Source organism: Dipodomys ordii, unplaced genomic scaffold (assembly GCF_000151885.1).
Source record: "Dipodomys ordii isolate 6190 unplaced genomic scaffold, Dord_2.0 Scaffold60, whole genome shotgun sequence".
NCBI classification, from domain to species: Eukaryota; Metazoa; Chordata; class Mammalia; order Rodentia; family Heteromyidae; genus Dipodomys; species Dipodomys ordii.
Genome location: NW_012267276.1, coordinates 10,536,810 through 10,547,623, shown reverse-complemented (window position 1 = coordinate 10,547,623; position 10,814 = coordinate 10,536,810).

Here is a 10,814-nt window from a genome sequence, read left to right as displayed (position 1 = left end):
GGGGCTCCATGAGAACACTCCTCTCCCTCCCCTCCATACTCAGGAGGTTCCTCTCCTCAGGAGGGCAGCAGACACCAAACTGGGACCTACCAGAATAGGGGAGGGTAGTTTGCCATCCTTACAAGCAGCCTTTAGGGAAGTCCCAAAGAGCAGTCTTGTCTTTACACTTGAAGATTTCAGGGGTTTGTTCTCCTTGGCTGTGCTGGACCGTCGCCCAAAAAGCCAATTGACAAAAGATCTTCCCCTTCCTTCTTTCTTCTGCTCTGACTCTAAAGAAGCAACAGTTTTCAAGGGATCAGTATAATTTCCTAGAACCTGAGATTGTGTGTCAAATTATCCACATTCTGAAAAGGCTTAATTCCTTTTACTATTGATAGAGTCTTTGCCCAAAGCAGTAAATTGTTGGTTATGACTAGGAACCTGAGCACATTCAGTTTATCTTTCTGATTAGTGTGGCCAGCTTCCTTATACCATGGAGTGCTTACCACCTACAAAGTTCCTGAGTTGAAGTGGGGTTGTCAGGTGTATCTTTCCTTTCTGAAAGGGAAAACTAACATTCCAGTGGAGTTTTATAGTCATCCATGTTGAGAGTCATTCTCCTATTTGAGTTTCTGAATGTGTCCCTCTGATCACTTCCTGCCTCTGTGTATCTCCCCTTAACACACAGTATGCCTTCCAGGTGAAAGACAGCTTTGTTAACCCTTCCTTTTTGGCTCTCTAACTATCCCTTCTTTCCTCCACCTCTTTCACTCAGCTCTCTCCAAATCTGTCAATTTTATTTCCAACTTAGCATCCGGTAAGTATAATTATTACAATGGGTCTTCCTGTGACCTTGTTTCAGTGTATTTTTATTTCCCATCCCCTCCCCAAATTAGATAAATTAATACAAGGTGCAGGGTATCAAAATCAAGTACAGTGACCGTAGCGGATATACCAAAGAGAGATGATCACACATTGTACATTACAAACAACAACAACAACAAAGAAAGACCTCTTGTGTTCATATCGCGGTGTTCATTTCCCTTAATATCATCTTATATGTTCATATGTACAGAGCTTTGAGTTTCTGCTCAACTGATAAATTACCCTAGACATATACTAATTATTGTAAATGAGGGAAACTGAGGTTGTCTTACACTGTCTCTGCTCCCTATTCTCAGCAAAGACATTTAAAACAACATCCTGTTTGTACTGTAAGAGTGCAATTGTTAGCACTGGTGTCTCACACCTATAATCCTAGCAACCCAGTAGGCTAAGATCTGAGGATGGCAGTTCAAAGCCAGCTCGGGCCAGAAAGTTTCTGAGGCTCTTTTCTCCAATGAACCAGCAGAAAACCAGAAGTGGTACTGTTGGGCAAGTGGTAGAGTGTTCCTCTATAGCTGAATTGCTGAGGGACAGTGCCCCATGACCAACCAAAAAAAAATGCAAATATTTTCCTTATGGTGACCGTAGTCACATTCTAGTTTTCACAAAGGAAAAAAAAACTCTAACTCAAGCTTGATGTATACATTCAAAGTTCTCCAGAAACTTTGAAGGATGTTGACATCTTTTCTTCTCTTTATGTCCTCCCACAGGATACATAGTGAACTCAGGAGCCTGGTCCCTGTCATGAGCTTTCTCCTTAAGATGAGCCCTCTAGCTCTGAGCTACAGTTCTATTCCAGCTTTGTCATGGACATTTGGAGATAAGACTCTCAGGAATTTCCTTTGCACACTGACTTTACTCTGAGATAATCAGATCACAGCCTCCTCAGTAGCTGGAATTACAGCTTGAGCTATAGGTATCCTGCTTCCATTTACTTTAATGTGTTCTTTACGCATGTCAAATGCTTTAAGAGACCACAGAGGTCCTCACCACATAGAAGTGAGGTGTGAGCATGGGAAGGCCCCTGCGGGATAGGAAAGTACTCACTGTTAGGTTGCTGGCCCTGGGCCAGCTGCCTTGGCTTCAGAATGAACCGACCTCCTGTGGCTGGATAGCACTGCTGCAGGATAGGATTCTGGGGAGTGTGAGTCTCATGTGGCCTTGGTCCTCGTGGCTGGAATGCAGTGTCTCCAAACTGACTCATTTTAATCACATAGGGATTTTCATGCCCTATGGTGAGAAAACGCAGCAGGGACTTTCAATGGAATGGGAGCCCAGACTTTGACAATGAGTTTCTAATCTGCTTTCTACTTCATGAATACAAAACCCCTTATTTTAATCAAGAAAGCTCTATTTTATTTGTAGTTCATATTTAGTATCTTTAAATAGTGGTACCAAGGTACACACCAATTTAGGAATACAATGCATCTTGACCAATATCACCCCAAAATGCTGTATTTCAAGTGAAAAAAGTCCTACAGCTTCCTATTTTTCTCCTCAAGCCAAAATTTGCCATATGAAGAGATGAACTCAGGTACCTAATACACAGATCAAGTGTCTGATTAGCATTTATTGAAAAATGTACAATTTAATTCTATAGGATATATTTACTTTTAGTAATATTAAGTTTAAGACTGAAAGAATCAGTATTGGAGATTTAAAAGTCCAATTTGATCCCATTCCCTCCACTTGACATTATTTTTGACATTTACCAATGAAGACAAAGGGAGCTTCTTCATGTTCAGAATGGAACCACAACTGGTAGTCACTCTCAGAGCCCTGGGGGAGAGAAGGACTGAGTGTCACACAAAGCCTCTCACAGTGGACCCAAGAAGGACACAGTGCCTTACACAGCTGTGCTTCTACAAGGGAAGCATGTGCTGTCTGTACACATGCCATTCCATTAAGGGGTGGCCTCACTTTTGAGTTTCAGTGCTGATGTCAATAACCCTTATTCTTACTCCCAGCTTCCCGGAGATTCCTTGGATGATGGATATGTGTCTACTGATGGAGCATGGAGACTGGACCCACAGGGTACTCAGTCCCTCACTTGAGGGACCAGGGAATGAGACTCACATTCCTGTTCCTCACTGAGACATACACTGTAATGCAATACACCTGTGTGGATTCACCATGCTCCACAAGCTTTCTCTTCTCCCTCTGAACTAAACTTACTGATAAGGGTCAGAGGCACCACCAGACTATGCCTGTGCAAAGTCAGACTTAGCAGGTGTAGTTAGCTCAGCAAGCTTCAGGCCTTCAGGAAAGGGCAGATTGAAGCCAGCTGCTTCCTTTCTCTCTGTGAGCTCTATTGCAGAGATGTGATAGAAAGAATGTGACCAAGGACATAGGACAAAAGCAGAAAACAATTCTCCTGACAATTGCCTGACCATGCTGGAAATCACACTTGGAACAAAACAAACATATGAAGGTCATGAATTATATAAGATACCAGGGAGTACATAAACCAAAATAAGCTTCACATTCAGTATTGGGTGATAAGTAGTAAAATTGCCTTTCAGTCTTGATTTAAAAGCCTGGGATTTTCTTTAGCATTTTTCACAGTTTGGAGTCTCTAATTCTCCCTCTGTCTGTCTGTCTGTCTGTCTCTCTCTCTGTTTCTTTCATACACACACACACACACACACACACACACACACACATACACACACACACATACACACACACACTGACATATACTCAGACAAAATTAATTGAAATTGGATGATTAAAAAGACTAATGAACATACTGTTTTCAAAGTCACACTTTAAAAATATTTTGTTAGAATCCTAAGCAGGCATACCTTTGAAACCAAATCAACACCATTCTTTTTTTTTTTTTGATTGGTCGTAGGGCCTGAACTCTGGGCCTGGACGATGTCCCTCAGCTCTTCAGCTGAAGGCTAGCACTCTACCACTTGAATGTCAACCCCATCTGCTTATGTGGTGCTGAGGAATCGAACCAAAGGCCTCATGCATGCAACACAAACACTCTGCCACTGAGCCACTTTCCCAGCTCCATCAACACTATTCTTTTAGAGAAAGTGATTGTACATTTTACACAACTGACAAAGAATCATGTGCACTGTACAATTCAGTGATAGTATTGAAGCTGTGCCTTTCAAACACTGGGTCTCTTCCAAGAAATGTTTGTTTCTAATAGAGAGAAAATTATTGCTACACTGTATAAGTCAATATAGAAATGCCTTCTTTACTTGTTACATGAAAATTCAACTTTCTGATAGAGTATTATAAAATAATACCACTATAGAAATGGCAGAATTATTATACCAAATTCTCCTGCCTTGAGTTTTTAATGGTCTGGAATATAACACGTACATTTAGAGTTTGGTCTTCGAAATCATGTCACAATACCAATAACTTTTCATCCTCGGAAGGAAATCTACATTACAGTCATGCTGTCAAATTACCTCTTTACTTCCTCTTATTCTGAATATTCAATAAAATCCTGACTACTCTGATTTCTGTCTCTCACAGTAAGAAATCATAACATTTTCTCAAGAACTCTATCAAAATAGATTCTATCAACATTGATAGAGTCCTTTAAATGCAAAAGCAAAGAAACATTTCATGTAAAACAAGAGTAATGCCACCTTCAGAGGCTCCTGCCAGTAAAGCTTAAGTTGCTCAGGACTCTGAAACCCACAGGACTGTTCTTCAAAGTTGCCCCTGCCAAGAAAACCCAAGAGACTGAATTTCCAATTAGCTATTCACAGTGTGCACTGGCAAAGAATGTAGTAAAACACCAACTGATCACACATAGCCACTACACATGAGGTCAAGAGTTCATATCTACTAGCAACACAATCAATAAATAAAAATCAGGATTAAATTGGGGCAGACACAGAAGCCTCCATGTCCACAGGCTCATTGCAGATGCAGATCTGCGCTATCCAGATCATTGGGGCAGCACGTGCAAAGCCATCCTTACCATTCATATCCATGGGACAGAGTTTTCATGCATGTCTTCTGTCTGTCAAAACATGTCACCAATTGTGATCTTTTGATGGGGTTTCCAGTGATAATCAGAGTGAGGATGAGCAAGAAGAAAACCAAAAAGCAGGTCCAGAAAGATTAACTGAAATGATTGTGTTTGAATGCCAGTCCTGGGTCTTGAACTTTGATGCTCAAGGCTAGATATCTACTACTGGAGCCACAGCTCTACATTTGGCTTTTGTGTGGTTAGAGATGGACTGGCTTTGAACCATGAACCTCAGATCTCTGCTTCCTAAGTAGCTAGGATTACAGGCAGGAGCCAAAGCTGCCTGTCCTGAACCTTTCTTACCCAGAGACTTACACTAGTTTCATCATAAATAGACGTTTTATATACATGTGAGGTTACCTGGATCCAAATTATATCCCAACTACCTTTTGTGTTCAATTGCAGTTGACATGAGGTCAAGAAAGAGACTGTAGGAAACCAAATGAAGAGACATCTAAAATCCAGCTGCCTTCAGATTATCAATGGTGAGGACAGGATGAGGAAGAAAATATGACATCAATGTATCTTTATCAGAAGACCAATGATAGTAGTGCACCAGTACACACATGAGCATGAATGCATCTCTATTCCTCTCCCTCAGGAAATTGGTTTCTAATTTATAAAGTGCTTACAGGTGACTTACTTTTTTTCCTAGGATCGAGAGTGACTTGCTGATAACATCCTTCACTGTATCCGAGCTTTTTGCTATGACAGTTATTGGCTATTAAAAGACATGTAAAACGGTATGTATTAAGAATCCAAACTTTCATTGTTTAGTTATTGCCAATTGTTTTCCTTGTCCCTCAAGCAAAATTAGATTTCTAGTTTTTAAAGGCCACACCTGTGTAGTGCACAAAGCCTTGGGTAGAACTGTTTCTTCATTTCTTTGTCTAACATGAACCCAGGAGAAAGCATTTCAGACACATGGAAAGAAGCCCCACATAGATCAAAGCTGAATGACAGCTGAAGAGACACCAGAGACTATGGAGAACAAAAGGTACTGGAAAACCATTAAAATACTGAGAGGGGAAAAATGTGAAGGCCTAAAATTCAGTGAAAATGACTTTCAATAAAAGACTAAATCCAGAAAAAGAAATGAAGCATTATGATCTCCAAAAACCTTATGCCTGACTATGTACAGTAGAGTCCTACAAGGTCTTTCATGCTAATACGGATTACCTTTTCAGTCAAATGAAAAATGCTTAAATAAAAAAGTCTTTATAATATCAGACTATAAAACTGAGTAATCCTACCTGTGTGAAGTAAAAATTAGAAGTTTCCATATATATGTTGTCTCTTTTTATGTATTTGACCTCAAATAAGTAGTCATAGTTCATTTATTAAAATTCCAAATAAACTGCTCTAAAATTTTAAAAAATGGTCTTTCAAGAGACAAGGTCAAATAGGAACCTTGTCAGGTAGGATGGTACCACAGAGTTCCCTGTGACCCACAAGCATGAATATGGAGCCTTCCCAAAAGCTGACTATCAATCAATAGGCAGACACTCAACTCTTCAGGAGAAATGATATGCACCTTCAATCTTTACTTCAGGAAACTTAGACCTCAGTAAAGCCCACTTTTATCATGTAGAGCTGATCTAACAGATTGTTCTCTAACCACTTTTGCTATTGAAGTAACTCAGTCACAGACAAGTCTGTGCTATCTACTGAGAACCATGCAGCCTCCTCTCCCTCCAGTCATGACTATGGAACTTGAAAGGGATCAAACATTTTCAAAACATTTACTAGTAGCCAGTTAGTAATATTGTGCCTTCTCCTTTCTCCTCTCAATACTATTTTGTGTATGTATATGAATTTGTGTGTGTTTATATAATGAACATGTACTTATGTACATAAACACATAATAGTGAAATTTAGAAGTCAGTATAAAGAATACCATTACTTTTCAGAAATATTCATGTAGGTTAACAATGTCTTAGAATAAGTTACAATGAAAAAATTACCTCAAAACTTAGATTAAGTGTTTCTTTTTTTTAAAATTTTATTTTATTTGTGAACATGCTGTACAGAGGAGTTACAATTACATGGGCAGGATAATGCGTACATTTCTTACCAAGCATTGCAGCCTCCTCCTTTGTTTACCCTTCACATCCCTTCCCAGTCTCCCCCCTCCCCCCCAATCCCAATCCTTCTCCTTCCCCTCCACTTCCCCCTCCCAGCACCGATGTTGTAAAGCTCGTTTTGGACATGACAACTTGTACTTCTCATTGTTGCAACAGGTCCACCTGTATCCTTAAACAACTGGTTTTTCCCCATTTCCTCCACAAGTTATACTGACATCAAATATAGTGAAAGCAGGGGTTATACTGTGGGGGAGGGACATACAAAGCAGAAACACATGCATGAAAGAAAAAAACATTAAAATACACATCTAATGGTTCATTTTCCTGACATCACATTATCTGACCTTTTCCGCTTGACTCATACAAATACTAGATATTACAAATAAGGGAAACCATGGGACCTATGTTTCTTTGGGCCTGGCTTACTTCACTTAATATAATTTTTCCAAGTTTTTCCATTTCCTAATAGATTAAGTGCTTCTAAATAAGAAAATCAGGACAATAGAATCTGATATTCTGCATAATATTTGGTGCTGTTCCTTTGTCTGTGATTTCCACAAAAACAAATGTATGGAATTAATGATAACCACTCCAAATATAACTAAAATAATAACATGAAAACATTCTAATTCCAGGAAGACTACACCCATTGACCAATAAAAATGACCTTCTTTACAATAAAGTATGATAATTTGTGTGTATTGAGTATCAAAATTTCCTTCTAAATTTTTACATGCTAGCTAAAGTAAGTGAATAAAGTTTCATATTGACTGGTACTCATTTATTTTATATATGAAAGACATATATGTAAACATGATAATGCATTCTTTTAAATGGTATTCCTGTTCTTGTTTTTGTTTTTTTGGTTGTTGTTGTTATTGTTGTTTATGAGGCTTGAATTCATGTCCTGCACCCTTCCCTGAGATCTTTTGCCCATGGCTAGCTCTCTAGAACTTTGAGCCCATAGCTCTACTTCTGGGCATTGAGTGGTTAGTTGGAGATAAACAATCTCATGGGGAGTTTTCTGCCAAGGCTGGCTTCCAACTGCAATCTCAGATCCCAGTTTCCTGAGTAGCTAGAATGACAGGTGGCACTGCTGAGCCACCAGTGCCAGCTGGTCTTGCTTTCTTTGGCTAAAATTATAAGTAAATAAAATGGACTTAGGTTTTGTACCTCATGGGGCTGGAACCCAGGTTCAGGGCTCTGTATCTGAGCATTGTCATTCAAGTCTAACATCTGCCACTTGAGCCATAGCTCTACTTGCAGCTTTTTTTTGCTAGTCATTTGGAGGTAAGTGTTTCAAGGTCTTTCCTTCCCATGCTGGCTTTGAACTACAATCCTCAGATCTCAATCTCTTGAGTAGTCATGATTATAGGCACAAGCCAATTTCAGGCAACAGTTATCCTATTTTCATAAAAGTTTTATCTCCATTTATACTACAGTGATTAAAAAACATAATAACCCTAACACAGATTCAGACATGAATGTTAGAAATGGATTTTCAAATAAAGGCAGCTATAATATAGTGAGCAGAAAACCAAATTTTTCCAAATTGAAGATAATTGTTAATGACACATAATACTGACATTAAAACTCATTGCTATATTATTTATATTTGTACATGTAAAATAAGTGAATCAAGCTCATCTCTCCATTTCTTCCTTTCCTAATTTTCTTCCTCTCATTATTCTTAAAAGTTTCCTTACCATTGATAATTTATAAAAATCTCTGCCCCTCCTTCTAGCCTGAACAAGTAACTAGAAATTTTCTCTTTACTCTACACAACACTTACGAAGTGATTGTTGACCTCACTGATGAAGATCTGCAGAGGAATGCTGTCCTCATCTTCTTCCTCTTTTGCTAGGTTAATATACCTGATTCATTTAACACAAAGTAGCACAATTACTAGCTGGTAACTTACTTTTTAAATCAGTCTTGTTAATATTTTTCCAATCTGTATTTTGTAGTTCATAACACTATGGAGCAATTATATATTTGAATCAATGCAATAACATTGTTGGAAAATTGGATTTGGAAGAGAACAGAGTCCTGGAACATGACATTTGGGAAGGCATCACCATCTAGATTGGAGGGCTGATGGCTGCTTAGGCAACGGAAAGCAACAGTGGCTTTGAGCTAGCTCAATGGAGCATGGGCATATAGATTGTGCCAAACCTGGCGCTTCCACCCAGAGTCTATGCACTGTTACTAAGCTGTTGTGCTCCAGGCTATGGCTCTCCCACTGGAGCCACAGCTCCACTTGTGGCTTTTTTTGGCAGTTAATTGTAAATAAGAGTCTCTCAACTACCCTACTCAGACTGGCTTCAACCTGAAGTCCTCATATCTCAACCTCCTGAGTAGGATGGCATTACAGGATTGAGCCTCTCATGCCTGATAACCTGTATATATTTTCAGAAAATGTTAGCACAAGTTTATCATTAAGGTAAAGGGAAATTTAGATGCATTTTCATAATGTCTTAAAAATAAAAATGTATGTGATTTAGAATTACAGCCAGGATAAATAACTTCCATGGAAAATGGGGAAGAGATATTAAAGATATTGGTGTTCAAGTCTCCATTCATTAACAAACTAAAAATGAAATATAAACACTTTCTTAATACCTTTGCAGAAAACAGATCCATTTTTCCTTTTGTTTGCAAGAACTACAAATTAAAATGATAGACAATATTAAACTACATCTCATATACAAGATCTTTTACAAGTCATTAATGTTAAAAGTACTATCAATTCATTGGTATCCAAGCAAACATAGAACTGAAACTGCTCCTAATTGGGGTTTGATGGACTTAGGCTTATAAAGTTGATCTTACTGTCATGTGAGGCAGACTGTTACAGAAGAGAAATGGATTTCAATGGAATCACTGCCACTGTGTGATGCAAGCCAGCTGACCATAGGCCAGTCTCACTTCTGGGTTATCTTTTATTTCCCTTTTGATAAAACTGACAGAGCTGATGTGCTCTTCAAATGCTTATAAAACATAGTCATTCAGATCAAGGCATCCAGAAGAAAAATGGCATTTTGATTAAATATTCTTGATCCAGAAGTAAACAGTAAGCATTTGCAAGGAAAAAAAATAAAAACGAGTAAGTTTGGACTGTTTCACTTCCTAAGCGAATTTCCTGAACTCTACTTTGTTTTATTAGAACCTAGAAAACTTACTTTACATTAGTAGGAACAATGCTCAAGGTTACTGAAAGTCATTAGTAGTGATTGATTGAAATAGCTAAGTGACTAATGAAGAATAACTCCTTGGCTATTTCCCTGCTGCTTTCAGGGTGCAGTGGTCAGTCTTACCCAAAGGTGGCCTTGAAGTTCTCCAGGGGCCAGCCCAAAAGAAGGGACTTTCTGGTACGAGCACCACTCTTCTCCACATTGTCCTCACACTCAGCCACCCACAGAGCACGCAGTGGGACCACAGTTTTAATCTTAAAACATTTCTTATACCTAAAAGGGCAACAAACACTATCTTTCTTAGTTTATTTCTTAAGTGTGGCATGTTAAGAATTATTTGCTCTCTTTTGTTTTATAATTTTGAACTCCGGATGAAGATTATCTGTTTTTCACATCTCAATCGTGTTGTTTTATGAGTGTTTGAGTCATGGCCTTTATATATAGTGTAACCTAGACCCTAACTCTGGTTTCTGCATCAAAGTCTATGTGCTATGTCTACAGGATGGACAGCAAGCCAGATGGTGTCTTCATTGTTAATCATATTCTCAACAATTACACAACAGAGGACCTTTATGAACATGGGAGAAATAAACAAAGACTCTGATCCTTTGCTAATACAATTGAAAAAGCACCAGTGGTCTAAATGTAAAGAGTATCTAAATGCTATTT